A 17,390-nucleotide genomic window follows, 5' to 3' on the forward strand; every position below is an offset into this window, starting at 1 on the left:
ATGAATTCATGATAAGGAACCAAGATACAATAAATCTCGTTATATCTCCTAAAATTTTAACTGGGGCAAAGATGGCAGATACAAAAGAACCAAGAGCAAATTTTAACTTTTAACAAAATATAGATAGTAACTCTTTCAAATAATCAATGAACTCTACCAAGAACGTTCATTGGTGGGATGAAATTTTTAATAGAAAACAATGTAACAGTGGATATGAGATCCTCCAAAAATGTTAATCACACTTAAGGAAATTTGTCTTAAAAAACCTTTTCTGCAATCCTTACACACACATGTAGTGCCATTATTTAGCAATAAATATATCTTTTTCTGGCATCATTTCAGACTGCATTGACACCAGCAAATGGGAAAAGTCATCTGTGATTCAATTTACAAGTAATATATCTAGTGCTTCCTTTTAATTGGTTAATGAGAATTGTTTTTTATGCATAATTCTGAACTTCAAACGTACTAAATCTATAGTTCTTGATTTAGTAATATTCCAATTCCTTGTACCAAACCATATTCAATAAGAAAAAAGGGTATTTGTATCATCCTGATTGATACCAAAAACACATCCCGCCAAACTTGGGGGCATAGTAATTTATACATATTTAAACTGCCTTGCTCAAGTAGTATATTATAATAATAAAATTTAAAAATGAAACTTTGGATAGTTTGATGATAAATATATATTTAGTCATCTACAATTACAGTTTATTATGATACATTAAATACTTCAGAGATATTATAGACAATGTAGACATGCACACTGTATGTACCTATCTTGCATAATCAATTGTTAAGTTCCTGGAAATCTACTTATTACATAACCAGTATACACTAACTCCAACACACCTACTCTTGTTAACCTTTACTAATAGTGTTATTCGTATGTGTAGCTTCAAAAATCCATACAAAAGAAAATCGATATCAATAATTATGGGATAGATGAAATAAAGGGAATAATAAAGGGAATGCATAACTAACCTTCAAGATGCTCCTTCCAAATTGTACTCTTTAAATTTGAAAACACTTCCGCTTGGAATATAGACCCAACTCTTCCTTCAATTTCTTCCAAGCTAATTTCTCCTGGCTACAATTAATCAAATAAAAATCAGTAGATTATTTTGCACTAAAATAATTACAATCAACAGGAAAAATTTTGTTTCATTTAATTTCTAGAAAAAAATGAAAGCAAATCAGCGAGGCAAAATGTTAACCTCGATATCTTCAACAGTTTCAATTGCAGCTGCAGCCGTACTCTGTTTTGTCTCATTAGCCTTCATCCCTGTGCTCTTTTTTGCACTTTGCTGAACAGAAAGATTCAATAGACAATGAATTTGAATTAACTAAGTTTTAACTGTGACTTTTCTGCACAGTGAAGATTAATAAATTCTTGTGCCCATCCTTTTTGTAATCTGTCAAATACCTGAAAAAGGTCATAAAATTACAGGGTATTTATGGTTTGTAGTTCATATTTTTGAGAAAGTCAATTCTTCTGGTGAGTTTCTATTAGTCAATTCTTTTGACATGTTTTTTAATAATATATATTATGTTAACGTGAAACTTGAGAGGCCAGTTGATGGGATGCAAAAGGAAGACAGAATAAATACAAAGCATAATATTAATCTGCTATTTTATTTGATCTATAAAAACCTTTGAAGAGATGTTGATTTGTATGATGTTCAAAAGTTGCAATTCATCCATGTTCCAACTGAGATTGTACAAATATTTCAACAGATTCGTCAGTATGAATAGCCTTATAAACTTGTGTTCTCTTTAGATTTGATATCTGTATGCAGCCCACTCAATATCTCATTCAAACCGAATAACAAATTCTTAAGACTAGATATTAAATACCATTGAGCACAGAAATTTACAACAAAACTTGTTGAGTTCATCATGGACTCATCATATTTGAAGGAAGCTTCTTTCCACTTAGAATACTAGCAGCTGATCTTTTTACAAACCCATTCTCATCAGCCTGCTTGTGCACACACATCAACAATTTAAATATCAATAGGCCTTCCATATTAATTAATGTTCAATCATCTTACTACAAACCTACCTTACACAGCAAAAAATAGAATCAGAAAACCAACATTTCTGCCAGGGATTACAAAGACAAAAACAAGGGAAAAATATTTCTTACCCAAAATCTGGGAAAACTATTTTTTGTTTAAAATTACAATTTGGATAATAAATTCAGAGTTGAAATTTTGATAAAATGATCAACCTATCAATTGTCACCTAGAGATAAGGGTACAAGTTGGAATAAACCTACCAAAGATAAAGATAAAGATAAATTTATTAATGTCCAAAAAATGACCGCAAATGAATCAAGGAGACAGAAGAGAACAGCAAGGGGCATGGCCCAACAAGAACACCAAACAGTGACCAAGAAAAGAAAAGAAAACACAAATTACAAACACAGACATGGAGTCAATGAGGCGGGAAGTACCAAACTAGAACCGAACCCACTGAGCCAGCACCAAGATACTGGGGTAGCAGAGAAGAACCTCAAAACTGAGGGGTATGCCATAGTAGGATGCCACTGAATATTATGACTCCGACTGGTGGAGGGCAATCTATGAATGTAGCCCCTGGGAGGTCTTACAGATGTGGAATGACTGGGAAAATGTAATGGACACCCAGGAATGTCCAAAAGCTGAACCAAGGCTCAAATTATATTGATGCTGAGAATGTTGTAATCAATTACAAAGAGATGTATTCCAAAGGCCAAACCCTAAGGGAATGACGTCTAGAATGTTACAACAAAGAATGAACGTCCTCTATTGCCAAAAAAGAGTGTGATTCACACATCCAAGCTCTTATCAAATGCAAGTCATAATCATCTGATACAATAATCCCATGCTCAACAATGAGACTTTCAGCCCTATTTATCCTTTTCTTCATCCTTCTAGAAGGAACTAAAACATTAATTAATTGCAAGAGCTAGAAGCTTCCTCCTTCCAATAATTAATGCATTCTCTAGAAATCCCTCCCTAGCAATAATTAATTAAATGACGAGAGGCTTCCGTCCTTCCAATAATTAATACATACCCTAGAAGCTACTCACTTGTAATTAATAATTAAATTAATTAAATACAAAGTCACCTTTAAATTGAATGACTTTATAAGAAATTAATTTAATTTCTTTTTATCCTCCACTTAGACTTTGGAGAACGTGAGAGCTAAAAGATGGGATCATTACAGAAAAATGAACAACCCTACAACTCAGTCACAAGAAAATGCAGGTACAGAGATGGGGACAAAATCCTTATCCTCCACTGAAGCCTCCTAAGGAGCACAAAATTATTTATGGTACCACATTTGCATATACCATGGAAAAAGCATCCATGTAGAATGTAATATATGATGGGTCTCAAATATGAAAGATGTCTACAGAAATATTTGTAAGTGTACAAGATAGTCCTAATAAAATTCACAGGCATAGAGATTGAATGAATTAGATTTCATACTCTACTTCTACTATTGTGCAATAAGGAAAAACTATATTATTAGATGTTGCAAATAATGAATTTAAAAGTAAGCTCCAACTGGAAAACTCTAAACTTAACTACAAAAATGGAAATTTGGAAACTTAATAAAAATTGAAGGGGACCAAAAATACAGTAGACAGTCAAATATTATGTTATTATTGACAAATGTTTTCAAGTTGCCATCACTATTGTTGATTATTTATTGGCCAATAGTGGTTATGAGCAGTTAGACAAACAGTCAACTTATTTGACAACTATTAGTCTGACAAATATAATTTTCATTGTCAGAATAATAGTGCTAATTTTGAGACAGGTCCTCACTCTGTAATTAAAACATGATTTGACTATTCTGTAGTCTTTTTACTTTTTGTCTATTCTAGCACTGTAGATTGATGGTGTAGAATTTATAGGAAACAACTACAACATAGAACATTCAAGGTAGAAACCATAGATTCCATGGCTAAACCCAATATGTGAAAACAACAGAATAAAAAAGAGTCATGCCTCATTTTTCCCATTTGACAACAACCTCCATGTCTATGTTTTCAAATGGTCTTTAACATAGCTGATCCATTGCAGATAACAGAACGATGGGGGAAAAGCTAACTGTACAATATACACTTCTAAAATAATTTAATATTCTAGGTAGTAAAACAAATGAAGAAATCATGCAACAATCTGTCCAAAACAAAGTTGTTGTTGGAAAAGTCAGAAAACTCCTTTGTCACAAAATTGTGACCATGCCTGCATTGTATTGCTTGCTAAGTTACCAAGGAGCAATTAATGGTTTGGTTACAGGTACAGGATAGAGATTGCTTTAAGGCAACATTGTGCTGAATACTATGTTTGCAATTAAAAAATTATTTTCTGTATAATCTTTCTACTTCTTTGTATCATATAACTGTAGAGTGGTAGTGTAGAATTAAAAGGAAACAACCACAACATAGAACATTCAAGGTAGAAACCACAGATTCCATCACAAAATCCAATTTGTGAAAACTGAAGAATAGGAAAGAGCTATGCATCGTTGTTTCCATTCAACAACATACTCCATGTTTATGATTTCAAATGGTCTTTAAGGCAAATGATCCATTCCAGATCACAGAACACAGATGGGGAAAAGCTAACTGCACAATATAATTCTTTAAAAAATTTAATATTCTAGATCGTAAAACAAATAAAAGAATCCTGCAACAATCTGTCTTAAAAAAAGTTACTGAGTGTATATTCTATGTGAATGATGATTAGAATAAAAATCTCAATATCTTTTTTGGGATCCATTATAATTCATTTTAACCTAACCCGCTTTGTAAGTAGGCACTGCATTTTCCAATCAGAATATATATCCTTATCTGCTATATGGTATTGGCCAATTCCATGGTAGTTGCAATTACAGGCCATGGATCCAACCCTCTCGTTTGTTATCATAAAGATCATTCATAGTAGCATCCTCAATAAAGTACATAATACCATTAAAACAAAATAATACCCAAAAATTCAGCATCGAGTGGTATTAGGAATGCAAATGGAAAGGAAAGAAGAGACAACATTCTTTGTCCATTTGAAGGTCATATTTAATCTATATTCTTCCTCACTGAATACACCCCATCACAAACACAGGGCAATGGAAAGAAGATATTAAAAATGAAAAAGAAAATTTATATTTCTTAAATTGCAATAGCCACTTGCAGGCAACAGCCAAATGTTCGAAACCCTTCGTTGAAAATGTAAAGTAAAAAAGTATTGCAGGAGAGGAATGATCAAGTAGAAAATTCAACTAAGGAAGTCAAAGAAATGACAAAAGAGATAGAGATAATAAAGTATTGAGGTAGATGAAAGGAAACACAAATTAACTCAGGCAAAAAACAATTAAATACATAGAATTAAAGTAACCATTAATATATTACCATTCAATCATTGGATGATAGAATCCTAGACATTATGCAAAAACACAGTCACCAAATTAGAAATTATTAAATCAACGTAATCATCAATAAGGATAGAACAGGAGCAAACAAAATACAAGCAAGGAGAGTGATGGTTAGCTTCTAGTGATATACAACCCAGAACATATTGTATGTATAGATCTATAGTTGCAGATCAAACAAAAGATAAGGAGGATTATTAATACAGAGTGGTATTGTTAAAGAAGGTATTATTCTTCGGCAACAGGAAGGTTGGGATTATTGAGTAAAGGATGAAGCAGTGACATATATACATATCCTGATATAGGCTTCAGCATGACAAAGATTAGCAGGTCAAGTCATGACATTAACAGTCATGAGACATCACTATTGTACGGGGGCATTACAATCACTATTGAACATGACAAGAAAACTACCTTCATAGTAATACATGAAGAGATAACATCAATGATATATGCCACTACGTATTATAAATTACTGAATAAATTCTGCAATAGTAAACTATACTAATGTGCTAAGTCTGGTCTTGCAGACTGCAATATAGTAGAGATAACACTGGATAGGGGAATCAACAACTATAACCAACATTTTGAGGGAAAACAACTATGAGATGCATTTATTAATTCAGATGACTAGAAGCTGTGCATATACACACAGACTTTTTATTGTGTATCCAAGACTATATGCATAGATACAAACAGTTTTATCATATATACATTTAGTTCATCTATATGCTTAGATACACATAAACAGCCAATCCACTTCCAGATTCTGAAAAACCTAGCAATCTTCTGATTCCGTTCAAAATAGATTATTAACAAGGGAATGAAGAGGAATCCCTTCACTCAAAATAGAGCATAGAGGAATCGATTCTAATTTGAAAAACAAATTATTAACAAGGGAATTGATTATTAACAGAGGAACATATTTCCTTCAAAACATAATATTAGTAGAGGAACCAACTCTACCTTTTGCTCAAATTATCGATAGAAAAAAAAAAAACATAACAGTTAAGTTAATGCACAAATCTACCTTGACACAAATGGTGATGCTAGGAGATAAATTATAAAACTGTTTAGATAGATCCATTTATTTTTCAATCCATGACTCATGTACGCACTCTTGTTGCTGTAGTTGGAACTGAGTCAAGGGCCACAGAGATCCACCACCAACGAGGGCCAAAAAGCCCTAAAAAAACAAAGAGGGATTCCCAAAAACTAACCACATACATGTTTCAACTGCGGCAATAAACGAAATTAAAAGGGGTTACAAGGAATGAAGTAAAGGGGTTTGATATCTTGCATAACCCAGATAATAGAACAGAACAACGGGTAAATCTGTATTCAAAAATTGTATTTACTGGCATTATAAAAACAAAATGTAAGATATCCACATGCCAGAATTTAAAATGGGAATTTTCCTTACCCATTTCCAGTGCAGATGTAGATTTCTCTCTAACCCAATTGAGGAGTTTGGAGGTAGAACCAAGACGGCTAGGGCATAGAAAATTGAAAATATAATGTTGCATATACCCCCTTTAGAAAATCCAAAATATAGTGTTCCTACACCATTTACCTTAATCAATAAACCTAATCGAACCAATCCTGCTGATAACTGTGTTTCAATGATTCTGCACTGGCTGACCGCTTGTTTGTGGCATATAATTTTGCAGCAGACGAGGAGTTCAGTGCCCGAAGAAGAGAAAATGAATAAGTTAGAGAGTGATTTTAGGTTTCGTCTTAACTTGAGCTAATTAAAAATTGAAAATATAATTTAAATATAAAACATGTATTAAAGACAAAATAAACAAAGCGTCTTAAATTTACGTCTTTAATCACCCAAATATGTAGTAGTGTAGGTATGCTGCCATGATCAAGAGAATGGAAACTCAGAAATCACAGAGTGTATCAGCCTTTAGGTACATTGCCAAGAGTCTAGAGAATGAAAAGGAATCTAGAAATGTAGAAGAATTCGTATAACCAGATGGAGGCAAGATGAAGAACAATTCAATGAAAATGGCTCCAAATGGCAATATGTTTCCAAATTAATATATAGAGAAAACTGGTTTCATGTAAAGACATGGCTTGAGATAGAAGGGCTTACCGCAAAAAATGGATAGAAAATGCAACTGCAGTGAGGAGAAGTTTGGAAGGGGTTATGGAAACCCAACGAAACCTTTTCTATGCATAAGTGTAGAATAGCTGAATCTGCAATAGAGAAAAACAATGAAATATCACTTTATGTGTGCGATTACCAATTAAAATTAAATTATAATGTTGTGGGAAACCATCATAAACACTGTAAGAAATCTAACAAATCCACTTTTAAAAACATTTTCATAATCTATAAAATGATGACTATAGAGATTTTGTGTGGTAACTGTCTAGAAGATTCAATCTGTATCTGCACAAAAGACGTATAGATGTGCAAAACTCTCCAAGCACAGTTTTTTTCGAAGAGTTCTTGTTTCTCTAAGTTGGTCAAACCCTAATGTTAGGGGGAAAAGTAAAACCTAAAAAAGTGTTTGAGAATCTTTGACAATAGTTTATAAAATCCTATCTACAAATGAGATTTGTGTATATCTTATAGATTTCTTGAGGAAATCCCAGAAAAGAAAACTCTAATCCTTGGCTCAATTAGACTGCGTCTAAAGAATTGGCAGTTTTCAACGCCAAAGCTCAAATTGGTTCCTTAATAAACATATATGTATCTTTTGTGCCTTCTACAAAACCGTCTTAAAATTCAAAAAGAACCTATGCATTTTAATCAATTTTGTAAAGTGAAAATGATGGTAGGAAAACATATAAGAGGCCATGCCCATACCTGGCACATTATCATCTGAATCCGACCATTAATTAGCCCTTGCAGACATTTGATGAAGCATGATCATATCTGGTTCACTTTTGTTTTAATTGGAGATGTTGACAGACTTGTAGATTGAATAAAACGTTTTGGTATTGATAGAGCCATGCAATCTGCTATTTAAGATGAAGCCACGCGGCACCGGCTACGTCCGCGGCTGCCCCAACTCTGCCGCTGCCCCAACTTGCACGATTCAGATTACAATGATTACGGTTCAAATTTCCACCATCGATTGGACGTATTCTGCAAACTGTAATCCGTGCACGCAAGCAACACTTCGTTTTATACATGTTCTATACAGCAATAAATAATTGACGATTAATTGACGATTTTATATCAGTACAGCATTACGATTTTGGGAATTGCCTGTCATGCGCAAACAAAAGTTGGTCTAAGTCAATTATACGTTTCAATGCCCACCTCTATTTTCTCGGGGCAAATGTAGTAATAAGGATGACTTCCTCTTTGCTTTTACCAAAAATCTATCTCAAGAGTCTAACATATTTAGTAAAAGACTATACAAGAGTGACGCCTCTTACATTAAGTGATAATGATAGGAGATTATTTGTAAATTCTGATTATTGGGTGGATAATTTAATTTAGTTGTACATTTGTGATAGAGAGAGATAGATATTAGGTTTTCAAAAACAGTAGAAATTTTATTTTAAAAATATTGTTATTAATTAATATATTAGTTTATTCTTTATATTAAAAGTAATTAAAATTATTAGTAATGTATTAAAATATATATAGTATTTTTTGAAGAACTTCTTAATATATTTTTTCAATTAATAACTTAAAATAAAGTTTATCAAATTATTCTACATTCATATGTAGATATAGTATTTGGTAAAGAAGATCTCAATATATATTTTAAATTAATAGTTAAAATAACAAAATGTTCTTTAGTTTATTAAATTATTCTACAATTTATATGTAGAATAATTTTTGACATTGAAGTAAATTAAAGAAAATCTAGAAAGTAAATAAATTTTATTTATATTTATGATATTTATTAAGTAATAATGTTTCTAATTCTTTTTTCTTATGAGACAAATGAAATGAGTTGAATCTTTTCGATATATCAAGTTATAATGTTATAAGAGTAGTAAAAATAATGTTAATAATAAATAAAAACATTTTATATAATCTAACTTGTAAAATAAAATATGAGAAATAATGTTAGTGAGTACAAACCAACAAAATCAAAGATATTTTAAGTCCTTCAAAGTAAATATATTTAAACAAGTTTTATTTGTATTTATGATACTAGTAAGTAATAAAATTTTGGAAAAAATATAATTTTATATTAAAAAATATAAATTAGATAAAATTACTCATTATAGTAAGTAAAAAATAGTTTATATTTTAAACCTTTAAAATAAAAACAATTTTTAAAATTTTGTTTATGATATTAACTATTTATTAATTACAAATTTCAAAATTTACTAAATTCTTAATTTTTACTCCTAATATAAATATATTTTATAAAATATATGAGGATGAATGTTACCTTCTAAGTATTAGGATCACTAATATTTTTATTAGTGATTAATTCAAGACTATAATCTAAGACTGTAATCCTAATATGATTAATTCAGGTTATAGATTTTTTTGGGCCATATTCTTTCTTTGGAAGAAATTAAGTGTGCTCTATTTTCTATGAAATCCAATAAAAGCCCAGGTTGTGATGGTCTTTTAGCTGAATTTTATCAAGTCATGTGGCAACATATCAAGGATGATTTTTATATGTTTTATTTAGAAACCTTTGAAAATGGATCATTGGGTCTTAATGTCAATAAAGGCCTAATAAAACTTATTCCCAAGGGGAAGAATGAGAATACTATTTCTAGTTGGAGACCAATTACTTTATTGAATATATTTTATAAAACCATTGCAAAAGCCTTAGCTATTAGAATTAGACCCACTGTCCAAGTTATTGTAAGAGCTAAGAAAACTTGGATTTCAAGGGGAAGATATATTTTGGACAACCTAATGTTAGCTTGGGAAACCATGGAATGGGCTCAACAAATTGTGTAAAATGCCTTGGTATTCAAACTAGATTTTATTTAAGTATATGATAGAATTCGTTGGTCCTTCATTCTCAAAATGTTGCAATGGTTGGGCTCTGGACCTAATATTTAAAAGCATATTGAAATGTTGTTCAAAAGTGCCAACGCCCACCTTATTGTCAACAAAACAATGTCAGGTTCCTTTCCGTTACAATGATCTATAAGGCAAGGTTGTCCCTTATCCCCTTTTTCATATGTTCTCATAGTTGGTGCCTTGGGCCATCTCCTCCAAAAAGAACATCACATGAAGCTTATCATAGGTATCTCTATTACTCATAAAAAGGTGCTTATCAATTCATACTTTGTTGATATGTTGTTCTTGCATAATTCAAAGGATAATTTGAACAAAATTTGAGAATTTTAAGTTTGTATTTTGTTGTTTCTGGTTCACTTTTATCATATAATAAAACAAAATATTTCATGATTCAACCTGGCATTTCTCCAAATTGGATTCTTAATAAATGGAGGAAACATAATCATGGAGAGTTAACTAGATATCTTGGTATTTTGTTTGGGCTAGGAGTTTCTCTTGCTAATATGTGGATATAGTTTCTAAATAGAATAAAAAATAAGCTATTTTACTTTGGAAATAAGTTTATATCCTTAGCTGGCAAGGTTCAAGTTGCCAATAAAATTCTCATTGTGACATGTGTGCTACTCCTCTTGCTAGATGCCATCCAAATAAGGATATAAATAACATAACAAATTAATAAATAATTTTTTGAGGTCTAAGTGGGACGGAAATGGTGGATTTATTGCTACTTTGCGGTTCCATTGCATTCAACCATGAAAAAAAGGAGGCTTGGGGCTTATGGATCCCCAAATACAAGGGATGTGTCTTCTTGCTAAATCGATTATTAGAGGTGCTAATCGATGGTGGAAATTTGAACCGTAATCATTGTAATCTGAATCGTGCAAGTTGGGGCAGCGGCAGAGTTGGGGCAGCCGGACGGTGCAAATAAGTTGCACCGTAGCCGTTGCCCTCATTGTATGTGCCTTCTCTAGCCTCGGAGGTTGTATTTTTTGTCTGTCAATCTATCATCAGCCAATAACATTGTTGATTTTTTTGTAAAGACCTATTACCGTTAAATAATGAGCAAATTTGATTGATTGAACATTAGCATTAAATGGATCTGTCAAGAAATCTGATTGGTAATTGGTCTATCTGCTAATTGATTAATCATTGTTTAACTAAAAGCATCGGCAATAGTTACTGCCATGGCAGGAACTAATAATAAGATAAGAGTTGGTATGACTAGTGATGATGATACAGTAGATCTAAATCCAAGCACGGCACTTACCACTGTCTTCTTCAGCCTGAAAACGATAGTTTTGACAATTGGATCTAAAATAACTGGAATCAATTCTGAGATTACAAGCGGGGCACACCGACTTGCTGAAGCTACATACACTCAAATAGGAATGGAAACAAGGTAATAAAAATCAGACATCTAAATTATAGAGGAAATGTTCGATTTGATTTAATTTAATTTTTACATCAATTTATTTTGATTTGATTGACATCTATTAGACATGTCTGCATCGGATGACATCAATGTAGTTTAGGCGAAAGCTTGACTCACCCACTCTTATGTCAACATTAAACTCTTATATGTTGCTTCTTTTTCACGTATGCACCGCAGCCCATCATGCATCTTCTCATCAAATTCATGATATCTTATTACCCATGAAATTATAAATCAGAAGTCCTTGGGTATCTTAGAACGGCAGCAGAAGAGGAGATGGATAACAGGAAAAGAGTGTGTGTAACAGGCGCCGCAGGATTCATGGGATCATGCCTTGTCAAAAATCTGCTGCAAAGGGGTTTCGTAGTCAACGCTACCTCAACAGATCCTGGTAAGTCCCGACTGCTCCTTTTCCTCCGTCTCCCACTTTTTCTTCATTCGCAAACTACACTAACTTTTTAATTTTCCAATATCCCGTAGAAAACCCTGCCAAAATTAGTCATCTGCTATCCCTTCCGGGAGCCAAAGAAAGGCTGCATCTGTTCAAAGCAGATCTTTTGCAACATGGCAGCTTTGATTCCGCCATTAAAGACTGCGATTTTGTAATCAATTCGGCTACTATTATGAATCCAGTACAGGTAATTCATTTACCCACTTTCGTAGACATTTTCTTCATATATTTGAAGCATGAGTCGATTGAGAGAGAGAGCGTGAGTGGAGTGGAAACAGGGCGATATTGCGCAGTCTACCGTTGACGGAACGCTGAACGTTCTGAGATCTTGCAAGAAATCAAAGAGCGTGAAGAGAGTGATCCATACATCTGCCATCGTCGCAGCCTACCCTCTGAATGAAGAGGGTCAAGTTAAGGAGGTCCTTGACGAATCCTGCTGGACTCCTCTTAATTACATCAATGGCAAAGACGGCTTTCTCGGGGTAAGCAAGCATTCATGTTTTTCTTCCATAATAATTAATGAAGGGCCCATCTTACAGTAAATGTTTTTTACGTTCAGAAATATGCAGTGTCCAAGACTTTGGCGGAACAAGCAGCGCTGCGATACGGGGCAGAGGAAGAGATTGAAGTAGTGACATTGTTGGTAGGAATGGTGGGAGGTCCTTCATTAACCCCCATCATCTCCAAGAGCATTCCAGTTATGTTATCATCACTCACAGGTAACTATATTATACCCAAACATTGAAATTCCATTGATGTTTGCTGTATTTCCATCTGCAATCATGGTTCTTTCTCCTCATAAATAAATGATCTGTGATTTGGAACCTGGAAATTCCTCAGGAAACAGAGAGCTTTATCAAGTCCTAGTTTCCAGAAAAAAATTGGTAGGATCGGTACCATTGGTCCACGTGGAAGACGTATGCAGTGCCCATATTTTCCTGATGGAGCACCCATCTGCAGCAGGTCGATATGTGTGTTGTTCGGATCCTGTGACCGTTTCTGACGTGCTCAACTGCTTTCGCAAACGATATCCCATTGACTTTTGGGTAAGTAATTTAATGTTTAGGCAACCTATATTTCTTTCGAAATCAGGGGAATTGTTTAACAAGTTACTATCTTTCTTATGTTATGTGAAAAAGGAATGACGAGGAGGAAGATGAGGGGAAGGAAGAAGTAGTTGTACCAATTTCGTCGAAGAAATTGTTTGATCTGGGATTCTCGTACAAGTATCATATGGAGGAAATTCTTAGGGATAGCATTGTATGTGCCAAACAAATAAATATCTTCTGAAGGATGTAGCATACATTTATTCTCTTTTCTCCTTACAGTATCGTGTTCATGGGAATATCATGGGGGGTCGGCATTGAGCCATTCAGCTAGTTCTTTCTAGTAGAAATGTACTTTTGCTCAAGCACATATCATATGTAAATTGGTTTATTTGTTTCGCCTATTTATAAGCGAAGACTAAAGTTTTCATATCACTTTTATCTAGTAATATGTTTATAGGAAATTGTTCATAGTACTTTTAGCTTATGTTCGTAGAAAATATTTCATTAAGGTGAGATTGTGTTATTTAATTTTTATTTTTTGATTGGTCACCACTGATTTTTTCGGTGGTGTTTTTGTTTTTTCTATTGAGAAATATGGAAAATTTTGTTTGTGAACATAAGGCATTTGCTGAACACTACACGTAACTGAGAATAATTTGACAGTTGCCAGCTTTTTATGAATCTGATATTTGCATGCCATGAAAAACATTTCTTTAAGACATCTGGTTCAATAGTCCACGTGCCCTACCTTTTCCTTTCATATTTTGCATGCTCTAACTTGTCTTTCACAATTGTTTGTTATGAATTTCTATTTCTATTAGGCTGATATCTTGTTAGGGATAAGTCTATTCCAAGATTTGTTCAATCTTGGACTATATTTTTGTATTGTTTTCAAACCTATAAAGAATGGTATAGTTCAATTTGCTTTGGCAGGAAGAAAGGAAGCAACCCGTGTTAATAAAGCATAAATTCCAGCCTTTTTGTCATTTGAGAAAGCATAAATTTTATAAGAGATGGAGAGAACTACTAACAAACTTTGCCGAGCATAGGAGATTTGCAAAAGATGGTCAGGCTGATTATTTTTTACTACAAGTCAATTTTGAGTCACTGCCTCTAATGGTGGGGACTAAAATTTTCAATCCACTATTTCATATTAGTTGTGGCCTCGATAATTCCACAAACTTCAAATTTTTAAATTTAAACTATGGTCTCAAGCAAGATTTCTTATTGTTAAATAGATTTTTGAATTATATTTACTATTTTTCCATTGGTTGCAGCTAATTTTGCTAGTAGTCTTTCCCTAATTTCTCATCATTTACTATGAAAAATATGAGTGGACGATTATATGCATTTTAGAGATGCTCCACTTGGTATGCTATTCCTTTCTCATTTTGCATGCAGTGTGCATGTGCATTACATGTCTTTTACCAGGCAACTGTTTGAGAGGGTAGTTGTCACATATGGATGTTGCATGTTCTTTTTATTATGACCATTCTTCTTTGTCCCTCCCTATAGTTTATGCTAATCCTAATGCATTTTACCTACAATGAATGGTTTCAATGCATTTTACCTACCTTGAATAAGGCACGGGTAGAGCCCAATACCATAATTAATTTGTTCTTGAATAGCTTATGGATCAGTGGAGGTAAATATGTTGTAAAATCTGCTATAAACAATGGTTTCCACTCTCATTTGGAAAATTTCTCAACCTTGATCTTATTTTATTTACTTGGTAAGTTTATTCTAGAATGTTTGGTGCACAAAATTATTGCATAGTTGAATTTATAAATTTATTGCAATTAGTAGCCTTGAATGTATAATCTAGTAAATTTAATCTTACTATGTTGAATTTCTAGTTCTAATTTAGGATTGTATGTAGCTATGGACTTTGGTTATTTAGATTATCAATTTGTTCGAATATGATTTTGTGAGAAATTTAGCAAATAAAATGATAAAAGATATTATGATTAAACTCTGAAGCTCTTTATTTCAACTTTCTATGACAAGAAACTTGGTTCCTTTTGTGGAGCATATGAATGAACTTATTTTTACTAATAACACTTCTCTCTGTCCTCTCATAGGTATGTTTGGGATCATTTTTTTTTACATCTCTAGCATTAGCGGTTTTGTGAAATTTACAAGATATTTATAGTGTCTAGTTCTAATTTTGATTCTACTCAAGGAAACTACTAAATTCAGTCCAATTGCATTGAGATAAAATATTTGAAAACATCAAAACACTATTTCATATTCCTTTAGATCTTTAAGTGATTGAATGATTTAAGCTGAATGAGTTGGGTACATATGTGACTTGATAGTCCTAAACTATGCTCTTTCTATTTATTCTTTTAACTTTTAGACTTGTAAAATTTCTCTGTCAGTTAAATCTAAAATGTATTCACATGATCACATTATATTGCATCACTTGTTTGCACACAATCTTTCCAAATAGTTGTTTTCTCTTCAGAGTATGTTTATTATTTATAACAATGTTTAACACTTTCATATTCTAAGAAATTCATTGATACAAAAATCATTTCCTTGATATTGTAACCCTCTAATCCACCCCTGCAAAAGAGCCATGGCATTGGATGAATAGGTGTAGCAAGTTGAGTTGCTACTAATGTGTTGATCAACATCAAAGTGCTACAGTGTTGTGCTACAACAGTCCAACCAACTATTCTAGTAGTACCCCTTTGTTAGATAATTATTGTTGATGTGCTTTCACCACATTCTATACGCCTATCAAATGGAGGGTGATTCTTCTAGATTTCTTGAATGAACAATATACAAAATATACAATCTCTTAAAAAATTTCTTTAATGACCTCATTCACATTGTTATTTGTCTCAATTCATTTTACAAGAGTCAAGCACTAGCTTAAGGATTCTTTAGTCCTCAATTTGGTAAAAATAATCGAGGTGCCTAGCTAGCTCACAAATATATTTTGACAGAAAATGGTGAAAAATTATTTCAACGATGTAAAGAAATAAAACTATATCCACAAGAGATGTTGCAAATATGATAAAAAAAGATTATTCTAAGACAATAGTATTATTTTAAAATGATTAGCAATCACTTTGAGAAAAGTAAGAACTTTTACATTTTCCCATGAATTTAGTGAGCCCTATAACAAGGTTTGGTAAAGGTGAATTGAAGTAGAAAAGTTAGGATGTTATTCATACTTATATATAGAAGAGTGTCTTATGAATGGTATAAAATCTATATGTTCTCCTTGCTGAACTTTATTTTGTCACTTAAACCATAACAACATCATTGATTTTCTTCACAATTAATTATGACAAATACCACTGTCCTCCCCTGTCTTCCTTCTCTTAAATTAATATTATTGTTTGTAATAGAAAACAACTTTCAGGTATTGTTGGGCCCAATGCTATAATTTCTACAACCTTGAACATGCCATGGAAAATCTCAAATTTTTTATTTTGTTATGGCCTTACTCTAGGTGGATAAATAAATGTAGTGGAAGATGTCCTCCTCCATAAGACCTTTTACAAGAGGTTCGATATTTTTGAAGTGAATTACTATTTTAATAGACAGTAATTCAAGTATCATTTGAGAACAACCTTTTTGATTTCTAAGTAGTTTTTTTTTGCATGTTCAAACTGTTGATGCAATTCCATTGTCCAAATAAAATTAGGCTTTTCCAATGTAGAAGGGACTTGAAGTTGAACTTTAAGTTGTAATTACTAATTTTTACAAAAAGTAATTAATAGTTTTTTCTCCATGTATCTAGCAGGCACAATCTTGATGCATGTTTTGCTGATAATAATTACCATGAGAATTTTAGTAGAAGCGTGAATGAGATATAAGGGTTGTTGAGCACATCTATGGTTCGGTGGTGATATTCCAGCAAATGAATGGATATAATTTAACACCTAATACAATTGTGTAAAAAATGACCTATTCTCTTAGAAATATATTTCAAGAAGAATTGAACAACTATATTTACTTTTAAAAAAATAAAATAGTATTAGTACAAATTATGTTTAAAAATAAACAATTAATTATTCTTTATTCTTTGTAAAAATTAGGAATGGA

At 32.5% G+C, this 17,390-nt stretch overlaps 1 pseudogene across 1 annotated transcript; it reads left to right on the plus strand.

Moving 5' to 3' along the window:
- Nucleotides 1–12,005: 12,005 nt before the first annotated feature.
- LOC149532326 (putative anthocyanidin reductase) lies at nt 12,006–13,789 on the plus strand (annotated as a pseudogene). The gene is made up of 6 exons (XR_016356855.1): nt 12,006–12,219; nt 12,309–12,466; nt 12,558–12,761; nt 12,839–12,998; nt 13,120–13,325; nt 13,419–13,789. The product of XR_016356855.1 is annotated as a putative anthocyanidin reductase (transcript).
- Nucleotides 13,790–17,390: the final 3,601 nt, after the last annotated feature.

This window comes from Cupressus sempervirens, chromosome 10 (assembly GCF_028749045.1).
Source record: "Cupressus sempervirens isolate cs-2001-9-10 chromosome 10, ASM2874904v1, whole genome shotgun sequence".
Taxonomy (NCBI): Eukaryota; Viridiplantae; Streptophyta; class Pinopsida; order Cupressales; family Cupressaceae; genus Cupressus; species Cupressus sempervirens.